Source organism: Triturus cristatus, chromosome 11, assembly GCF_964204655.1.
Source record: "Triturus cristatus chromosome 11, aTriCri1.1, whole genome shotgun sequence".
NCBI classification, from domain to species: domain Eukaryota; kingdom Metazoa; phylum Chordata; class Amphibia; order Caudata; family Salamandridae; genus Triturus; species Triturus cristatus.
In genome coordinates this window covers 182,641,308-182,659,620 of record NC_140594.1, presented here as the reverse complement: position 1 = coordinate 182,659,620, position 18,313 = coordinate 182,641,308, and the positions used below count along the sequence as shown (strand labels likewise).

At 45.8% G+C, this 18,313-nt stretch overlaps 1 long non-coding RNA gene across 1 annotated transcript in view; it reads right to left on the bottom strand.

The window, feature by feature from the left end:
- Nucleotides 1-335: 335 nt before the first annotated feature.
- LOC146783874 (uncharacterized) overlaps nt 336-18,313 on the bottom strand; it is a 124,250-nt gene continuing 106,272 nt past the window's right edge. Inside the window, exon 3 of the long non-coding RNA XR_014970957.1 lies at nt 336-4,570. This is a non-coding gene — a long non-coding RNA (uncharacterized LOC146783874). The remainder of the gene's footprint in view (nt 4,571-18,313) is intronic.

The following is an 18,313-nucleotide window of genomic DNA, read 5'->3' as shown; positions in this document are numbered from 1 at the left end:
AGTGTTGCTTGTTTACCAGTCTGGTTATGGGAAGGGAAAAAAAGAGATGGTTGTATTCCCAAGTCCATGCATAAGTCCAGTTCCCATTTCAAATGTGCTAAGTTTCTGGTTACAAAAAGCGGTTGCAATTTGCAACTCTTCTTTTTGTAACCAGACACTTATTTTGTGAACCGGCCTATTTACTAATAGGTCGCTTAGCAAACTAAGAAACCAGAGTGGGTCGCAGACCCTACTTGAACTGCGACTTACTCCAACTGGTCACAATCACAGGGATATTGATCTTAACTCCGATATGAGAAAGCTGACATTATTTGTCACAACATTACATGGCAAAATATGGGACAAGAGGATGCTTTATAAAGGACAAATAATTTTTACAACTTGGACAAGTAGATATTTGGTCAATGTCCACACTGCTGACATTTTATTAATCAGAATCTTGAAAAGTCTTTAATTTTCTACACATCGAGAAAGTCGCACAGATGGACCAAGGCAAGCATTCTGCCAGTAAGTACAATTCATCGCAGCTGAATGACCCTCTAGAGAATTTCTAAAAAAGCAGGACCCACAGAAGCAGCATGATAAGGGAAGGGTTGGATTGCATTTTTGGGGGGTAACCCAGAAATTAGAGCCTTTAACCCACTTACTTTTGAGTACGGTCTTATCATATCTTATAACAGCGGCACACTCACATATTGGCCACACAGGCTATCTATCATATGTGGGGCTGCTTGCTGAGTGGGGGTGGCATCACTGCTCTGCTGTGTCAGTGAGGTCTACATGGGCTTTGACCGAAGATGCGCACAGTCCCTGATGCCTGGAAAACCAGTTTATCCAGCCATCAGCACTAGCACTAATGAACAGAGGAACATTTCAGATATTTCAAATCCAGTTTCAGGAGTGAACTGATAAAGCATTTTATTTTTATTGGTCACCTGATGTCATATCACTGAAAGATTTACTCTTCTTATTAGTGTGCAAGATTGATTTATAGAATGGTGTGTGTTCTTTGCAAATACATTTATTATTGGTGAAATCTTTAACTTGCAATACTCCAGTTACATAAAAATAAACATATTCATTCATATTATTTAAATACAAATACCATGATTACAAGTTCACAAAAACTAGATATAGTCATTGCTGATCTTGGCACTCAATTTCTCAATTTCTTACAAACAAACCTCTAAAACATCAAGGTATGCATCTTTCAAATAAATTACTTTATAAAAACGGAAACGAAATAGAATACTTTGGTGGATCAGCCTTCCAAAAATTCCCACTTCAGTTTTAAACGGCTCAAAATACTGTACCTATAAGTAATGGCAAAGACAGCAGTTGAGCTTGTCCCGTGTCTTAATGGGAGACCCTGGAACCAGAAAACTTTGGCCCACATCCCTGCTTCTTCCACATGACCATGCGGAGTGGTCCTGAAAACACCCATTAACATCTCTGTGCTTTATCTTCTATAACCAGTTAAAATCGAAGCAGGGGTGATTGATTACTTCGAATATGCAGCTCAAAATCAACCATTAATATTTCAACGGACTACAATACTGCCCCATCTAAAATAAGAATATTGATTAATTGTGAAGTGCATATCACAAGCAGTTTTTTTTGCCTTACTAATGGCAGGACCACTTGTGAGGTTATTGACTCAGATCACATTTATTGGTGTTTTATTAGTTTGTCAGCAAAGGCACAAAATAAGGACATATACTCAACCAATTCGGCTTTTTTCAATATACTTTAAAGGGCTTGTTATAAAAGGAAGTGGTATACACTTTAAAAGAAGGGAGAGGTGCAAAAACAAATGTCGGTGGGTCAAAATACATTAGCAGGCCCTGGATAAACAATTGAGCCATCAGCCATGGTCTAGCTCCTACGCCAACAGCTCAGCATGAACCTCCAGGGCATGTCCCAATTGAACAGTAAAATAAGGAACCCTAGACTGGTTTAGCCCTGTTGGGTCTCTAACTGGCACATGCATCAACAATGCCATTTGCGATTCCTTATTAGCGAAAAATAAGGATTCGCTAATAAGGAATAGCAAAAGGCTATGCATGTAGAAATCGCTTACAAAATAGCGATTTCTAAACATTCCTTAATTGCGACTCGCAAATTGCGAGTCGCAATTAAGGAATACCTCCCCATTTATTCCTATGGGCCTAGAGGCCCATAGGAATGAATGGGAAGACATTCTCAATTTGCGATTCTCAATTAGAGAATCTCAAATTGCTCATGCAATTTCAAGGGTGCCAGGGTGTCAAAAGGACACCCTGTTGCCCCCCTGAAATCTGCATATGAATACATCGCACACACACATGCCCCAAAGGCATGTGTGTGTGTAAAATGGAACTTTGAAAAATGCACTTTAGTGCATTTTTCAAAGTTTTTGCAAATTACCATGAAGTTCAACTTCATGGTAATTTGCTCCCCCTATTAGCGAATTCGCTAATATTTTTACTTTAATGCATTGCATTTAAGGAATCTCAATTTGAGATTCCTTAAATGCAATCGCAATTTAAGTAATCGCAATTTAGAGATTACTTAAATTGCGATTTTTGCATTTGGGATGATGCATCCCAAATGCAAAAATACCGGTCGCAAAGGGGCAGATTCTGAGAATCTGCCCATTTGCGACCGGTTTTTGCTTTGATGCATGTGGGCCTAAGTGAGGTGCAACTTGAGTCCTCTGGCATAGTTCAGACTGGGCGTCTGCTAGTGGAGCAGGGCCAGCGCTAATTTGCCAAGGGTTTGCTCCTGTAGCGGCACAGTGAGGAAAAAGATGAACTGAAATTTGACCGTGAGTAATTAACAGTCGCTGACATACATTAAAGAGTTTCACCAATCACTATTTTATTTGACTCAGTATGATGCTCTACGTGTGACGGGTACTGCCAGATGTAAGCCCCGCATCTCACAGCTGCGCCATCTGCCTCTCAATGGAGAGGTTCAACAAAGCTGAAAACGGTCCGGAGTGGCTTCTATTCTCATTCAAAGGGGACATGGCCCTACAGTTTGGGCTGGATTCGTCTCATTGGACAGGAGTAAGGCTGATTTTAATTTGGTTGCTACCCACTTGGAGTGACAGAGAATAGAAATTGACAGGAAAGAGGCCTAGATCAATGAAAAGTGGCTGGGATTAATTTAAGCATTGATCCATCGCCGTTTTGTTACTGTAAATGCAACAGGTACTGATTTAAATAGAATTTAGTTCTGGTGCAACAAAAGGGGTTTAAAAGAATTAGGGTTTGATAATTTACACTTTTAAGTAAGTTTTATATTTTTCAGTATTCACAAACTTGGGTGTAAATTTACTACAAAAGTGTAAGCTGCTTGTCTTCTCAACTGTGTATAGCAACTGGCTTACTGCGGGCAGGTGGGAAACATCGTTCCCTAAGCTCCTCCCTGGACCTCCCTAAACCCCTCATACTGCTCCCTAATCCCATCCACTTTTGTATTAAGTCTGCCCCTTTTTAAACCTCCCCGGTGTACTTCCCACATTTACTACTAAAATGCATACTTACATGTGTGGAGACTCCGCAGCCGGGGTGGAGAATTCCACACACATATGTATAGGTAATGCAGAGGTTTAAACTTTGCACATAGTTTATTAGTAGCACTTTGAAGTATGGTATGTGGTATAAAACATACTACAAAATGCAGTTTATGAATCAGGCCCCTAGTGTCAAGTGAAGCTATTCCTTACTGCCAGAAATGACATGGGAACATTTATTCGTAGCTGAAAAAAATAAAAATAAATAACAAGACCTCTTAACCCAGAGCGTTTTTCAAGACATAAATCTTCTTGTTGAATATGCCCCTTTCCTGCTAGAAGCATTACATCACTCTAAGACTGGATTGTTCCTTGCCTGCGCCACTCTTTCATGACCCAATGTCATAAAATACAAAATTGTAAGTAGATCTAAAAACAATTATTAAAAAATCCTAAAAAAGATACTGTCTCGCCCCCCCACCCATTTTTTTAATCTCTCTGACACACGTCACCACACACACAAAATTGCAATACAATTTAATCACTTTGACACTGGCACAAACGCCAAAGAAAGGAAGAGATGTGGACCAACATTGGAACTAGGTAACCAGGTTTGGTTCCCGGTGTTGCCTCAACATCCTATGATTTGGGGCAAATCACATATTCTCCATCTGCAAAAAAAAAAAAAGAAAGAATTTGTCCTTGTAATGTAATCTGTTGCTCATGTAAAGCGCTCCAATACCCTTGGGCAGAGGAATCGGCCTCAGTTCATTTGGAAGTCTTCACTGGTGAGGCTGCAGGCGTCCCCCGTGGATTTGGCGCCTGCTCCTCTCTCTATACTGCTGTCCGGACAGAGGCTTCTACTTCTGGTACTTTTGGTGCCGCTTGAAAAGAGCGCCCTCCTCTCCGCTGTATTACCTTGTCCGAAGCTGCCTGGGGTTGAGTGGCAGCGTCCAAGTTTCTTGCCATCTGCAATCTCAAGTAAGTTGCCCGTTTTCAACGTCAGAGTCTGAAAGTGTGAGGTGGAGGATGATGGGTTTTCTTGGTGTATGGCTGTACTGGGCTCGATGACTGAAAAGTAGAAGAGAACCATTATTGACTAGGAGTCTTGATCGTGCTATGTCCCTCCTAACCTTTCAGCAGTATTTTTTGAAATCATATATAAAGCATCAACATTAAAAAGCCACAGCTTACAAGTAAGGCTCCCAGTTTCCCATTGTTTTTTTTTATTTTTTATTATAATTCTGTTTATTATGATCAAATCAACGGTAGATACCATTATGCGACATGAGCAAGAGATTATACATCCTCCATATCTCCCACATGGGCTACAGTGAATCAAATATAAATATACAATATACGACAATTAGGAGGTTTCAAGAGTCTCATCGTCATTTAGTGATGCTGGTGGGATACAAATATTCCCGCTATACAAGTTCCAGGGCCCCCATACTTTACTCCACTTTCCGGGACACCCCCTGGCTACATATACTGACTTTTCACGGAACATACACCAGTCCAAATCTTCCTTCCATTTATCAAGCATTGGCGGTTGGCGGGTTCTCCAATTTTGTGCTATGTTTCTTTTAGCCACCATTAGAGCCAGGGTCACCCATTGCTTAGTATGAAGGGTGATGTCCGTTGGCTTCCAAATGTTTAAAAGGCATCTGCGGGCTTCGGGCTGCAAGTCAACTGTGAGCACATCCCGGAGAGTTTGACACAAGACTTGCCAGTATGACTGTATATAGGCACATTCCCATAGTATGTGGATAAACGTACCTACCTCCCCACATCCACGTCTACACTCACCATTATCCGTTCCACCCATCCATACCATATCTGGTTCAGTGATGTATATTCTGTATAGAATCTTTAGCTGCACCAACCGCAGCCTAGCTTGGACAGCCACTTCCCTTGGGGAGGAGACCGCTGATTGACAGTCTTCGTCATCCAATTCAATGCCGCCCTTGACCCATTTGTCCTTAAGGGACTGGAGTGGGTCCTCCATATTATTTATCAGTTTTTTGTAGATCAGTGAGATAGACCTCTCGGGAAGATGGCCATCCAATATCCTATCCTCGAGAGGGGATGCTTCGGGAGGGGGGGACCTACTAGTGATATGAGTCTGGAGTGCGTGCCGAATCTGCAGATATCTATAGTGTTCAGTACCGGCCAGTTTATATTGCTGTTGGAGAGCTGAAAATGAGAGGATAGCGCTTTTCAGAATTCCAGAGGGGAGTTGCCAGTGTGAGCCTGCAGTCCCACCCCATGTGTTTAGTCACTTAATGCCAAACTTGAACTGAGTGTGCGGTTGGACCCGTAAGGGGGAATCTACGGGGTTTGGAATAGAGTGCTCTACTGTAGTCCCCACCTGGGAGGAGCCATCTGTCCATGGCGTATCCCGGGTCATCATGACGACCATACGTCCCCTAGTTGATCTCAGCCAGGTGAGCTGGCCAATAATATTTCCTAATGTCAGGAAGACTGATGCCGCCATCATACCAGTTGAGGGTGAGTTTCGCTAATGCGATCCAAGGTTTTCCGTCCCATAAAAGATTTCTTTGTAGAGCTTCTATTTCTTTAAAATATGATTTGGGGACTGGTTCCATTGCATTCTGGAGGGCATAAAAAAAACGTGGTAAAGCAATCATTTTAAAAAGAACGGCCTTACCTAAGACGGAAAGAGGCAGAGCCTCCCAGAGACCAATATCGCTCTTTAATCTCTGAATAGGTGGCAGAAGATTACGAGTGAACCGGAGCGTAGCGCTTAATGTAATGAATATACCAAGGTACCAGAAGCCTTCTAGAGCAATTTGTATCGGGCAGCCTTGCAGAAGAGTTAGCGGGCCACCGTGCAAGACATAAATCACAGATTTAGACCAATTTATGGTAAATCCGGAATACCTGCTGAATATGGCAAGAATGTCGAGCAAACATATCAAAGAGACTCTCGTGGAGGTCAAGTACAGCAGTACATCATCTGCATACAACGATATTCTATCCTCCCAGTCTGGGGCCCAACGCATACCACGGATCATCTGATCTCTGCGAATCCATGCTGCCAACGGCTCTAAAGCCAAGGCAAAGAGAAGTGGCGACAGTGGACACCCTTGAAGCGTTCCACGGCCGAGCTCAAATACCCCTGATTTACGATTATTCACTACGACTTGGGCCATGGGTGGTGTGTATAACAGTCGGATCCAACTCACAAACTGGGAACCAAATCTCATCTTATCCAAAACTGCAAAGAGATACGGCCACTCCACCATGTCAAATGCCATGGTGGCATCTAATGACACAAGGACTGTGGGTTCCATGATAGTTGGTACCCTACCCAACACCCCATGGAGCCGACGCAAGTTGAGGGCGGTGGTACGGTGGGGCATGAAGCCGGACTGGTCAGGGTGTACCAGGGTATCAATTACTTTGACGAGACGTATAGCCAGCATTTTAGCTAGAATCTTAGGCTCAGCATTAAGCAGCGAAATCGGTCTATAGGGTGTGCAAAGAGATTTGGGTTCGCCTTCTTTGTGAATGACCACTATTAGCAATTCTTTGGTCTACTGGAAGTGCCCCTTTGTCCCTACTGTCTCTGAGCATTGAATGTAGGTAGGGAGCTATCTTATCTGGTCTCAACTTGTACAGCTCAATCGGGATATCATTTGGTCCCGAAGCTTTGCCAGACTTAATCGCACGTACTGCCTGGGCCACCTCATCAATCGAAAAGGCGGATTCCAGGTATTCACGATGTTTGTCAGCTAGGATGGGGAGCTTAATATCTCGAAGTAGGGCAACATTGTCTGGCTCTGTATACTGCCCCTCTGTTCTGTAAACTACCTGATAGTATTCTGCAAACCGGTCTGCTATGCGTTGCGGGTCTGTGATGGGTTCACCATCTTCGCCTGTGAGTTTGAGTACCAGTCGTGAAGCCCATTCCTTCCTGTCCAACCAGGCAATCAACCCCATGCTCATAGAGTCTGATCTGCAGTTCTCTGCCCTGTGTCTTAGCCCTATCCGTCACTATCCTTCTGAATTAGTCTTCTTTCAAGCTTAAAAAGTGTAATTTTTCAGGGGTCACTATGTGTTCTAGTTCCTCCTCCAGTTTAAGCACTGCATCCTCAGCTGCCTCCAGGTCTTTCTGCTTATCTTTTTTCATACTCGTAATAAGGGATAAAGCTGCCCCACGGACCACTGATTTATAAGCTTCCCATAATGTCTGAGCTGAGTATACGGATCCCTCATTTTCCAGGAAATAATTATCTGTGGCCTGAATTAATTTCTTACGAATGTCAGGGTCACACAAATACCAAAGGTTAATGGGAGCGATTCTCCCCACACTAGTTTGCCCCAGAAACCAATCGCATCCAGACAGGAGAGTGGTCTGAGATGCCTCTGCCTAGATGGTGGACCTCTCGGATATCAAAGGCCTGCGCCGCCAGGACCAAAATATAATCTATGCGGGACAAACTCTGATGGACGCCGGATCGGAAAGTGTATTGTACACTGTCTGGGTTATGCATCTTCCATCAATCTACGAGTCCAACTGCCTCAAGAAAATTGGAAAACCACTGCTGCGCCGGTCTGATGTCCGGGGGGGGGGGGGAGGGGGTAGCGATCCAGCGCACCGGACGCCACTGCGTTAAAGTCTCCCCCTACAATCAGGAACCCGGCGGGAACGTCAGCAGTACTGCACCCAAATCTTTATACGTCTCACTCTGAAGGCCAGGGGGGACATATACTGAAACACACGTGATAGTTCGACCCTCCCATTGCCCTGATATTCCCACATATCTACCCCTATTATCGGTCCATGTAGATTGCGCCGTGAAAGGGAACGATTTCCTGACCAATATACCCACCCCCCTGGAACCTGTTGTGAAGCCCGCATGCGCTGCCAATTTGTATCCCCCTCTATTCATCGCTTGGCACTTGTTGCCAATTAAATGGGTTTCCTACAACAGGATAATATCCGGGGCTTGCCGTTTGAAATACTGATGCACCATACTGCGCTTGATCTTATCTCCCAGCCCGTTGACATTCCAGCTAAGGACTCTAACCCCTACTCCCGCTCCATGTCTACATTCTGCGTAGTCAATTTCACCGTACATTCCAAAAACACAAATACAAACAACAAGAACATTCCCTCCCAACTGCCCCCCTCCCTGCTCCCCTGCACTCTGGGCTTGGAACTGCCCACGATTAAACTTGCAGAGTGCCTTCAAATAACTAAAAGTAGAAGTGCGGGTACGTGGTGCCCCCCCACCCCCCAATTCAAAAAGGAAAGTCCTCCCAATCTCACAATCTATATAGGTAACTCAGACCACCACTCAATGAGATACATTAAGAAAGACTCCAACTGTCGGACGTCGCTCGCTAGCATGGCCTCCCTTAAGATTCCAGGCACAGCTCGCTTAGATCTGTTTGGAAGCCCACTCCCGGACTCACGCCACTCACCAGTTCCCACCCACCCTCCCCATCAGTCTCCCCACTGTGTCAAATGTTCCAGGTGTCAACGATTCTCAAGCCACTCTGCTGCCGATTCCGGATGTTCAAAAAACCAGGCTCGCCCATCAGCTTCGACTCGGAGCCTGGCTGCGAATAACATGGCGTATTTGTAGCCTTCATCTCTCAAAGCCTTTTTAATTCCCAGAAAAGAGCGTCTCTGTCTCTGAACAAGCTGGGTGAAGTCCGGGAAGAATGTGATGTCCGCATTTTCGTACTTCAAGGGTGGTCCCGCCCTGGCGTGTTGGAGTATGACATCTCGGTCACGGAAGTTGAGTACCCTTGCAAGGATCGGACGAGGGGGGGCCCCGGGCTTAGGCCGACCCCCGGGAACTCTGTGGGCCCGCTCGATCACGAAGAGTTTCCCAAGGCCTTTGGGCTGCAGATGTTTCAGAATAAGTTCTTCCACAAAGAGATCTGTGGACTGCTCTTCTGATCTTTCCGGGATGCCCAGGATTCGTACGTTATTGCGGCGTAGACGTCCTTCATAGTCATCCAGCTTGGATTCCGCAAATTTCCCGAAAGATATTAAGTCTTTGACTTCTCGTTGCAGCTCAGAGGCATCCTTCACCAGACTCGCAGTCTTCAGCTCCACCTGCTTGACTTATTAATTATTTTTGTTCATATCAGCCCGGAGAAAGTTAATGTCAACAGTGATGGCGTCCATCTTGTGTTCTAGGGAGGTTTTGATATCCGCAATCGCCGCCATAACATGCTTCAATGTGGGTTCCTGCGTTGCTTCTCCTTGCACTGCGCTGCCCTTGCTACCAGGAGAGGAATCAGGCATAGATGTCTTTGGGAGCGTACATCTGTCCAGCCGGTTTTGTTGCACTGGCATGCTGCCTCTTGATGAAGACATGATATCACTGGGTCGCACCTGATGTGATAACAGGGAGATTGAGCACCCCAAGGTAGTGTGTCACTCCAATTCTCCACCGGACCCCTTCAGCTGTCTCGTGGGCTCTGGACGATGAACCAAAGGTGAGGCATAGAGGATCCGGTGGAATTAATGGCTCGTCTGCACTGTAGTTCAGTGTCCCACTGAGGGTATGTCTGCTACAGTCCAGAGTGGGGGGCCGATGCGCATCAAAGCGGCAGTGACTTACACTCTCAAAGGGGCAGCAGCGCTTACCAGGTGACGAGGGATCGTATCAGTCCTTTTCAGACAGGGGCCAGGTCAAGCCTGCTGTCGGGTCGACAGCACCAGGGCGCCAGCAAAGGCAGTCAATATGTTTACACTCCTTGAAAGTGCCACAATACCAGGGTAGATGGCGCCATCGCAGCGAGCTGATGGTGCCACAGATGTAATTGGTCTACGTCTGCGGGTTTTGCAACCTTATTAGCCCTCAAGAAAGGGCCTCACCGTCTGTGTCCCCAGGGCCATATGCAAATACCGTTGCAGGCGCGAGCTCGCCGTCGCGGAGTGAGCGATTCCGCCCCCAGCTGTTAGACGCCCTTCAAGCGTCGTTCACCCCCAGTTCAGGCTTTCACTCTGCCTCTATTGTCCCCCTGCAGTGCCTCCACGATGTCCAGCTCACCCGCACTTGGAGGATCATTCAGCCCCACGTCGTTGAGGTAAGAGGGTGGGAGGGGAGGGGAGGGGAGGGGATGGCCCGGCTAGAGCCCAATACACTGCTCACGTTGCCTCTCTAGGCTCTCCAGGCTGACCCTGGTGTCACCTCTTCTGCGCACCGACTGCCTCTGAAATCGATGCCCCGGCGCTCTCTCTTCCCCCAGGCCCCGGGTGCATCCGAGCCTGTGCTGGGCCTCCTGGCGATGCACTACTTCAACCGCAGCACGGGACGTGCCTCCAGTGTGTATTGGTACAAAACCCCCTGCCGGGGGTGTGTCTAGAGCACTCCTCACCTTCCGCTCCATCCGCTACACGAGGCCCCGGTCTCTACGTCCCCACCAGGCCGCACAGCAAACACCCTCAAGCCGCAATCACTGGACTTTCTGCAAGGTTAGTTGTCCTGCAAACGTGGAACGGATAGTTTCTCCTTCGGAGACTGCGAGATTAGAGCACGGATAAATGCTGCGGATAGACGAGGGAGATGAGGGATCTGCAGAGCTCCGCTAAGCAGCGGCCATCGCGCTTCGCGACTAGTCAAGCCCCCCAGTTTCCCATTTTTATTGATTTGTACAGATAAGTACAGACCGAACACCATATATTTCCTTGTCTAGATGTATTTTTAAATATGGATACAAATTCTTAGTGCTGCTCGCCAAAACTGCAAAGTCAATAGATGTACATTCTGACAGCCCAGGGAGTTTAAAAAAAACATAATGTTTTCTAATTAACATTAAAGAGCTGCAGATGTGAATGTGTGTGAGCTACAATGTCCATGTTTTGATCTGAGTGTACTTATATCGTATATGGATACATACAGCATGAAAACATGAACAAACATGTATTGGTTCCATATATACAAAAATATATATACCAGCTGCAGCTTTTCACACAGCCCAAACTAAATGTGAATAAATGCAGATAACATAAATAAATACAGACAGAAATGTCAAAAAAATATAATACCCTAAAACTGGGAGTAGTTCTAATACAAGTACTGCTCATTAGACTGATCAATATGTTAATGCTCCCAACATTATTTTTTTTTAAAAAACGGAGAGAAAAAAGGGAAAATATAAGAACTACTTCAAGTAAATAGCCGGAATAGTATCAAACATTAAAAAATGTACCAATTAGCATGGCATGAGTATTCAATTAAAAAATGTGCCTTCATAAAACTTGAAAATATATTTTAATGCAAGATTATGGCTCCAAGATATCTCTACCTTGTGTGAATATACATTTGATGCTGTGGCACAAACAATAAGACTGAGTTTCCAAAACATTAAGGGTCTAATTACGATGTTGGTCGGAGTTGCCTCCGACCGACACAGTTTCAGGGAAGGAACCACCTGACCATAGGTCGTCGGTTTCAACAACCCCATTAGAATGCGACCGCACATGGTGCGGTCACTAACTTCCATTTTTCAATGAGAGCTTGTGTGGTGGGCCAAAACCGTCTGCAGCACAAGCTCCCATTGAAAAATGTAAGTTTGTAAACATCCCTGCACTGGTGTCTGACACACGATGCAGGGATGTTTGGGGGGACACCATAGGTACCCGCAGGCCCAAAGGCAGAGGGCCGGGGGCAAGGGGGGCTTTCTAGGGGTCCCCAAAGTCAGTTTCCAACAGCCAATCCATGTCGGAAAGGACAACATGAATTGTCTGTCGGAAACCGACATCATTATTCCGCTGGCGGCAACGACCTCAAAGGATTAGGAACGCTTTCTGACTGGCCGATGGGCGCCTTGAGCCCTTGGGAACCTCGTTGGATTCCCTCGCCAGTTAAAACTCTGACCACTGTCATCATAATATGCCGGTTGGACTTTAAACCTACCAGGTAAGTCAGAAAGACTCTGACCAGCGGTTGGAGGCTATCCAACCGACATCATAATCGGGCCCTAATTTGTGTATTCATGTGGGTTAGTTACAGTGAAGGGAACAACAGTAAACATATCATTTAGTTTAACAGGTGAAGGCCTGGACAATAACGTATAGGAAAGGTAATTTGGTTAGCTCATAGCTCTTCTATGATACATATACATATGATACAGCACAGTGACCGCTGAAAATGATATAGGATACTCTAAAGCACCCCTAAATTTTGTTCTATTTCAACAGTTGTGTGGGTTCAAATATGTAGTTCTGTCATATAGTCTGTCAAACAAAAGAAGCATTGATGTTTCGACACGAAGTCTGATTTATGACCTGGTCATCATCAGGACGAATAGGCGAGGCTACTTCCTTTAATAACGGTTCTACAAGTAATATAAACACTGGCCAAATGGTATATAATATATCTTCTAAATGAAAAGCATCCAGTATATGAGTGCACACCAAACCCAATCAACAGTGGGTAAACACTATGGCGCATAGAGCCCAATACGCAATTAAATGTGAAGTCATACACTGTAAAGATTTATCACTGTAAGATACCATTATAATAGGTGTAACAGAAAACGTACTATAAGTGCAATACATATTGTCCAAACTAGAGAGCACAGACGTAGAGACAGTACAGTGGTTTATAAAAATCACACACCGTGGTAAGATGTGAAAAGAATTTGTCACAGAAAAGGGGCACTTTGATGGTCATACCTTTGAGTGTAAGGAAGCCTCAGTACGTTAGCCATGCTTTTATAGTGTGAAGAAAATCCAGTAGTGCTATTTACAAAGGGAACATGTCACCAATAGTGAGGTTAACCCAGGTGCAAAAGAAGAAGCTTACCAACAGGAACAAAAACCTATTAGCAAAACTAAGGATCTCATTAAGCTCAGTTTGGAAATAGGGGATTATAATAACAGTAATCAAGACCAAGATGTGCAGATAAACATAGCTTTCATTCAAAATGTATTGTAGTGTGAGAAAACTTATAAGGGGCATCAGTGAAATCTTTCAAAAAATATATCAATCAATCAATCAGAACATTTGTAAAGCGCACTACTCACCCGCGAGGGTCTCAAGGTGCTGGGGGGGAGGGGTGCTGCTACTGTTCGAATAGCCAGGTCTTGAGTAGCCTCCTGAAGGTTAGAAGGACCTGGGTCTGTCGTAGGAGGATGGGGAGGGTGTTCCAGGACTTGGCCGCGAGGTGGGAGAACGATCTGCCACCGGTGGTCGCTCTTCGGATGCGGGGGACGGTGGCGAGGGCGAGGTCGGCGGAGCGGAGCTGGCGGTTCGGGGTGTAGAATGGGAGTCGTCTGTTGAGGTATGCCGGTCCGGTGTTGTGGAGTGCCTTGTGTGCGTGGGTGAGGAACTTGAAGGTGATCCTCTTGTTGACGGGAAGCCAGTGAAGGTCTTTCAGGTGGGGTGTGATGTGGCTGTGGCGAGGGATGTCGAGGATCAGGCGTGCAGAGGCGTTCTGTATGCGTTGTAGTTGTTTCAGGAGTTTGGCCGAGGCTTCAGCGTAGAGGGTGTTTCCGTAGTCCAGCCTGCTGCTGACGTTTTTCTTGTCTCGGTGGGGATCTACCTGTATATCTTGCGGAGCATACGGAGGGTATTGAAGCAGGAGGATGAGACGGCGTTGACTTGCTTGGCCATGGAGAGCGTTGAGTCGAGGATAAACCCCAGGTTGCGTGCGTGGTCGGTGGGTGTTGGTGCTGCTCCCAGTGCGGTCGGCCACCAGGAGTCGTCCCAGGCTGAGGGGGTGGAGCAGAGGATGAGGACCTCTGTTTTGTTCGAGTTCAGCTTCAGACGGCTGTTCTGCATCCAGTCGGCGACGGCTTTCATTTCTTCGTGGAGGTTGGTTTTGGCGGTGAGGGGGTCCTTGGTGATGGAGAGGAACAGCTGGGTGTCGTCAGTGTAAGAAATGATGTTGAGGTCGTGCAGTCGGGCGACGTGGGCGAGCGGAGCCAAGTAGATGTTGAACAATGTCGGGCTGAGGGATGATCCTTGGGGTACGCCGCAGATGATCTCGGAGGCTTCGGAACGGAAAGGGGAGAGGCGTATGCTCTGGGTTCTGCCGGAGAGGAAGGAGGTGGTCCATTCCAGAGCCTTGTCTCAGATCCCTGCGTTGTGGAGGCGTGTGCGTAGGGTGCAGTGGCAGACAGTGTCGAAGGCAGCTGATAGGCAGTGGTGTAACGAAACTTGAGGGGGCCCCTCTGCAAAGTACATGGATGGAGCCCCCCCATTCTCCGCTCCACTCAAGATCTCTCAGACCAGAGACCTGCCATACTGCAGGGGCTGCGGGGGCTATTGCTACTCCACTGGTACCAATACGGCCGTTATAAGTAACCCTGGATGGTGGAGTTAACAGTTGGGCTTAGTCTGCCTGCAGTCTATTATAGGTGGTGGTCTATCCACTACAGGGTCCCTGCCATCAGTACGCTCTGAAGTTTGCCTATTTTAGGTGGGTTTCCTAATGCAGACTTCGGTCAGGATATGCAACATCGGGCCCACTCTTCGTTCGGTTTTTCCAAAAGTGCATCCACTGTTCCTTCTCTTTCACACCTCCTTCCTCCCTCTGGCTTTCTATCTCTTCCTTTCCAGTATTTCTGAGCATCCTATATTTTCTTCATTCTCACCCCAGCCTGTTTCTTTCTATCCTCTATCACTTTTATCTCCAACTTTTTCTCTCCCATCCCATCAAAATCATTCCACTATGCTTTTCCTATCTCCTGTACAGTATTTATCTCCCTTTCTCTGCTCTTTTTATGCTATCTGCTTTGTATTCCCTTCGTCCATTTTCTCACCCTCTCCATTCCCTACCTCTCTTTTCCACTTTTATACCCCAGCCGACCTTGTCCCTATAGCACCTTGTGATTTCTTTCCTTCATACTTTCTCGCTGGGTCCCTTGATTAGCGCTTCCAGTGCATTCTTATCCATCACTATGCTCTTCATTAATCCTGTACAGACCTTATTGCCCTTCTTCTTCCTCATAGTCTCCCAGAACCCCTAGCCTCAAAGGTTGTATTTGTTTACTCCAGGGTCTTCACTGGTGTCTCTAGAGAGGCCAGATGGTGCCTGTTCCCCAGTGCTATTTGTCCTGGCTCCCGTAGAGCCCACCGCCACAGCTGTTCAATGTATTGGGTGACGACACAGAAAAAACTCTGCACCTTGCCACACACATTAAATTGTCCAACTACCTTTTGTAGCAAATCGGTGCTGTTTGATTACATTGTTTGAATCAATCTCTCTCTCTCTGTCTCTGTCTGTGTGTCTCTGTGTCAGTGTGTCTCTGTGTCAGTGTGTCTCTGTGTCTGTGTCTCTGTGTCCGTGTCTCTGTGTCCGTGTCTCTGTGTCCGTGTCTCTGTGTCTCTGTGTCTCTATCTCCTTCTACATACACACACACACATGCAAAAAGGCCACTGAAGGAGGAGAGGATTTTGCTGGAGTGGGGGACACATTCTTAACTCTGACCCACCGCAAGCACTTTTTGTTTTGGGCCATTTATAATAGCCTTGTTCAAACCCCTTCACTTCCCTTATCACTCATACAGCAGTCTCGTTGTATTCGGTACAGTGACATTGCAATGTTGTTGTGGACTCTTATGCAAACAAGAAAAAGATCCCCCACCAGGTCAATACCTCATACCCAGATACATCCACATTGACATAACTCCCAAAATCCCCCAGGCATATTCAAACATAGGAAAAGGTAAAAAAAAAAAAAGAATATTGCATGAGGTGTATCTATTAGGTCAGCACATTGGCTTAAATGGGATGTACACTTTTCTTATGGTCAGAGTACGTTTATCAACATTTTCCATCAGCTGTGACATTAGTAAACCTGGTATTGGAATCTCTCCCTGCTGCCTTAAAATTTTGCTAATTCATTGGTGTTCACACTCCGATAATAAATTGTAAAGACCTGGCAGGGCTAAGGTTTTTAACACATGCAACTGTCTGTTACCATTCTTGGACAGATGTATTTAAACAGCCCATTGTTGTATTTCCTGGATGCTAACAACTCGCTCTTGCTGCTTTTTCAACCTCCACGCCACTACCTCACAAAGCCATTTACTGATAAGCACCACTATCGATCAAGGACAAAATCATCCCCAAAAATATGCTGTGTTCTAACACCACATCGCCTTCCTAATAACTCACTTTAAAATACTCCGCAGAGGGCTGATCCATTTAATGTTTGACAACAGCCCTTGTAACAGACTTCCTGTAGAGCATCAAAACCCATCCAACCTGCTACTGTTCAGAGAACAACTCAAGGATCTCCAGCCAACACCCAACCTACCAACTCAAGACTCACAAGTTTCCCCATCTCCTGCCTTATTGATCATCAGCCCAAAACTAAGACCTACCTCTTTCTTCAATCTACTGTCCTGCAGAAACAATCCAAGGTGTCTTCCCCAAATTTCTCTAAATCGATAAAGACAAAGACAACCAGTCACAAACATAACTTCTCTTGTCAATTGTGAGACAAGGCTTTCCATCGAGTGCACTGGCCTTTTTCTGTGGAAAATACTGGATAAGGTGGGTCTGAGTACACAATTCAAAACATGGGAATTGTGCAAATATTCTTGCCCCACAGCTCGGAAGCGGAGCTGGACTTTCACTTTATCCTAAAGAAATGGACTGACATCTTTCACTAAGTGTACACCTCATTCTGTGCCTCAGGAAAAGAAGCAATGCTTAAGGTGACACACTATTGGTACTACAAATCAAGCCAGAAGGTGAAATGGAACCTCAACAGTCCTAATGGCTGTTAACAAATCTTCGGCCACCCAGACACACTGACTCATCTCCTTTGGTTCTGTCCCAAGCTCAAACACTACTGGTAGGCCGTCTGAAAGATATCAATGAAATGTTTGCAACAGATATACCCTGTCTTTCTAGCTACGTCCTACTGAGCCTCACCAATGCCCCAGCACACCCTCTACACTCTAACAAAGGGAAGGCAATAATAATGGGTTTTGGCTTTGTGTGGGGCTAAACATGTCATCAAAACCAAATGGGGCACCAATACATTGTCGTCTCACTTTGACTTGCTTCATAAACTGTGCTACCTCACAGGGATGGAAAAGCTTACTGCTTCCCTGGAGAACAAGTTGCTACACTTTGACAAAATGAGGGGCCCATGCATTCAATCTCTGGCACAGGACTTTTGGGAACTTACTAGTCCTCTTTACGTATGAGTACGCCAGCTAACAGGATGAGGGGGCATGCCTGATCAGCAAGACAAAGACTGACCGCAGTCGGTATGACGCACTAAAAGACCCAGCCTGCTGACACTGAATACTTTGCGAAAGAGCTAATTCTGGCGAGAGTGGCTATGCTCCCTGAGTGACAACCCCTGATATTTTATTGCTTCTCCCTCTCGCCTTTCCCAGTTCCCCTGGTATCTTCCCTTCCTCACCTTCTATCTCCTTCTTCTGTTCTCCAACTGTTCTACCTCGTCGGCCTTTGGATTTAGGTAAGAGTATTTGTTCCTGGATAAATTAATAAAAAGACCTGAACCATAAAAGATCAATGGGTCGGCAAAATATTTACATTATTAATATAATATTCCATCAACACAAGTAAAATTCAAAGTGGTGTACTAACTCGCAGCTGCTGTCACCTCCGTCTTTCAGAACTACGTGCCTGCTGTTTTTGAGAACTACTCCGCGAGCTTTGAGATTAGGTAGCAGCGGATAGAGCTGAACATGTGGGACACCTCAGGTAAGAGAGCATTGGAATACTGTCATGGCGGCAGCCCCACAGTGTCATGGATACCGTGTGCTTCAGCCAAGGAGACAATAACTTCCGGTGTCTGCGTGTACCTAGAGGGACCCAAAAGGGATGCCTG